General features: G+C 42.1%; 1 non-coding gene across 1 annotated transcript; it reads right to left on the bottom strand.

The window, feature by feature from the left end:
* Positions 1 to 610: 610 nt before the first annotated feature.
* On the bottom strand, positions 611 to 714 carry LOC129498787 (U6 spliceosomal RNA). Its single transcript, XR_008662203.1, has one exon. It is a non-coding gene; the product is annotated as a U6 spliceosomal RNA (small nuclear RNA).
* Between the last annotated feature and the right edge of the window lie 2,591 nt (positions 715 to 3,305).

Here is a 3,305-nt window from a genome sequence, read left to right as displayed (position 1 = left end):
GCTTCCTCCTAGCACAGTAGCCCCAGGTTGATCAGACTCCTTATATGGCAACTAAAGCTCCCACAGTGAATGAACCAAGAGAAACAGGTGAAGCTTCCCTGGCTTCTCTGGCCTCATAGGTCACACCTTGCCACTCTCACTGCACTCATTAGGTTGAAGCAAATCACAAGCTGGCCCAGATACAAAGGGGAGCAGACATGGTCTACATCTCTACATGGGAGGAGCTTCAAAGAATGTATAGCCTTAATTTAAAAGCCCCTTAGCCCTCTTGGGACACCTGGGCAACTCAATCAGTTAAATGTCTGACTCTTGGCTTTGGCTCAGGTCATGATCTCAGGGTCCAGCATGTTGGGCTCCTTGCTCAGTACAGAGTCTGCTTGTCCCTCTCCATCTGTACTCTCCCCACTCTCTCTCCCTCTCAAATAAATAAATAAAATCTTAAAAAACCCAAACAAAATGCTAGCCCTCTTTCCACAGGGAATCTCAGTAATCACTCTCTTCCCAGTTTCACTGTGTAATTTGAAGGCATAAGGCATGATGGTTTGATCTACACATATTGTGAAATGGTTGCCACAAGAGGTGCAGCCAACGTCCATCTTCTACATAGACACAAAATATGGGATGCTTCCTGAATTTGGGTGTCATCCTTACACAGGACCATGCTAGTCTTCTCTGTGGAGTTTCAGTTTAGGTATGATGTTTTATTAGGATAATGATGTCCTTGGATCTACTTCTGTTTCCCACTCAAACCAACAAGTTTCAAGTTAGGAAAGAAAAAGAAGCACTTTAACAAATATGGAGGTAAGAAGAAAAATATACCTGCTTAGTATTATATACTTTGAAGGATTTCTCTAAGAAAGAAAGAAAGGAAATAAGAAAGAAAGAAAGAAAGAAAGAAAGAAAGAAAAAAGAAAGGAAGGAAGGAAGGAAGAAAGAAAGAAAGAAAGAAAGAAAGAAAGAAAGAAAGAAAGAAAGAAAGAAAGAAAGAAAGAAAGAAAGAAAGAAAAATGGCTTTCATAATACATTTCCAAACATAGCACTTCGAGTAGGTAGAATCAATACAGGAAAGTAAACATCCTGTCCTGCAGGGAAACCTTCCTTGGCTTCCCCATTTATCAGGCTCACCTGTTCCAGGTCCTCATGGTAACCTGTCCTTGGTCCTCCTAACAGGTGTCTCAGTTTGTGACAAAATACTTGTGTGATTTTTTTCCATAAACTTTTTATTGTGACAAATTTCAGATATACAAAAATAGACAGCTTGGTATCATGAACTCCTAAGCCATCATTACCAACTTCAGTATTGTGTCAACTCCTGGGCAATTCAGTTTTATCCACAGTCCCTGTCCATTTCCTCCCTTTTGAATCCAATCCGAGACATCCTATCATTTCATCTGTAAATATTTCGGTATGTCTCTCTTAACAATAAAGCCTCTTTTTCCTAAACACAACTGCAATAATATCACATCGAAAGTAAGAACAATAATCATTCAATAACAAATACCCAGTCAGTTCCAAATGTTTAGCTATTGTTGTTAAGTTTTATAGTTCGTTTGAATCAGCATCTAAATAGGAGTCTGGTCGTGGGATTAGTTGATATGTCTTTTAAGTTTCTTTTAGTGTGTAGGTGTTCTTTTCCACCTCTTTATTTTCTCCCATTGTAATTTATTTGTTGAAGTAGATTGTTTGTCCTATGAAGTTTCATAGAGGCTGGATTTTGCTGACAGTTCTCCGTACCATGCCTAATATATTCTACTGTCCTTATTTTTTTCTGTAAATTGAAAGGCAAACAAGAGGCTTTTTCAGATGTGATTTATGTGATTCCTTTGAGTAATGTCTGTCTCCTTCTCTAGACTGTGAACTCCATGGAGACTGTGAACTCATGGATATTTTTCTCTCAACTGAAAATTTAGCACTTAGCATGCTGCCTTGTATATGATAGTAAATATGAGTTGAATAAATGAAGGAATGGGAACACACACAGGAACTGGGCATCTAGGAGTGAGCAGCTACACCTCTAGACAATGAACTGTAATGCTCCCCAGCCCCATCAATACAGAAATTCGTTCCTGAATGCATGTCACATGCCACACTCTGTTCTGGGCATCAGGATACCTCAGGAAACAGGCGGAATCATACCTTCTCAGGCCTAATAATCTGTTCAGCTAATTTTTCATAAGGTGACAACTCAGAAGGGTCCCCAGAGGCTTCTGGATGCATAGCAGCCATTTGTGACAGCAAAGGGAAATTCTGGGACTGTTTCAACTCAGGTGAGGATTCTAGCTCCATCATTGGCTAGCTCTGTGACCCTGGACAGATAGTCTCATTTCCCCAGTCTGTAAAATGGGGTAGCCTTGCTGACTTCATGGCTTGTGTGAGAGTGTAGCTGACTCTTGGTGCTCTGCTCCTGTCATCTTGGTCGGTTCTTGTGGCTTTCTGTCTGGAAAGAATTTTGGCCTGGTGCAGCCAAAATGCAGATGCAAAGTGCTGAAGATGTGACTCCCCTCAATTCCTCCAGCAATCCTCAGTCAGGGGAGATGGTGAATAAATACTCCAATTTTTTCAGTCCTCAGTGACACAGCAATGAGTTGTCTCCCTGCTGTGTCTCAGAGGGTCCCCATTGTGATTGCGAGTTCCTGTCACCTGCACAGTAACCTGCTCATTAACACCCACTGTGCTGGCTGCCTTCCCTATTCCCCATCCTTCCACATGCCCTCACCCTGCATTCTGGGATCACCTCCCAGGAACCATGTTCACCCACACCTTTACTCTGGCTCTGCTTTGGGATGGAGCATCAAAGGAAATGAGGCATACCTAGGAGCTGCCCTAGCCAGAGCAGGATCCAACACGTACATTATATCTAAAGGGGAGTTGAAAGTGAGAGAAGCAGGAGATATTTTCAAATCAGAAAGGAATTCAAAATCACAGGGATTGGTGGAGATTCAAAGGAAGCTTCCCCATTCACTTAGGTCTCTCCCAGATCAGGCGCTGAAATGTCATAGCTCAGGGCTCAATAGTCAGAACTACGCCCCAAATCATTGGGAATTGTTATATTATGATCGCTGTACTCTCAAGGAGAAGGGAAGGGTTGTGAAATCTATTTAAGAAAGATCTCCATAAAAATGAGTACATTAGAAAAAGACTGGCACTTTAAACAGATGGCAAGCTGCTATTATTTTGGAAAATTCACCAGCGTAGCTGGGCTCCTTCCTGGGCAACGGCAGATAAATGAGATGCGATTGTTCTAGCACCTGCACCAATGTGTTCGCCTTGCCTTGGACAAGGTGTGGCTGGGCATTGTCAGTGGA

Source organism: Nyctereutes procyonoides, unplaced genomic scaffold, assembly GCF_905146905.1.
Source record: "Nyctereutes procyonoides isolate TBG_1078 unplaced genomic scaffold, NYPRO_anot_genome, whole genome shotgun sequence".
Lineage (NCBI taxonomy): Eukaryota > Metazoa > Chordata > Mammalia > Carnivora > Canidae > Nyctereutes > Nyctereutes procyonoides.
Note: the sequence above shows the minus strand (reverse complement) of the source record. Positions and strands in the feature narration are given on the sequence as shown.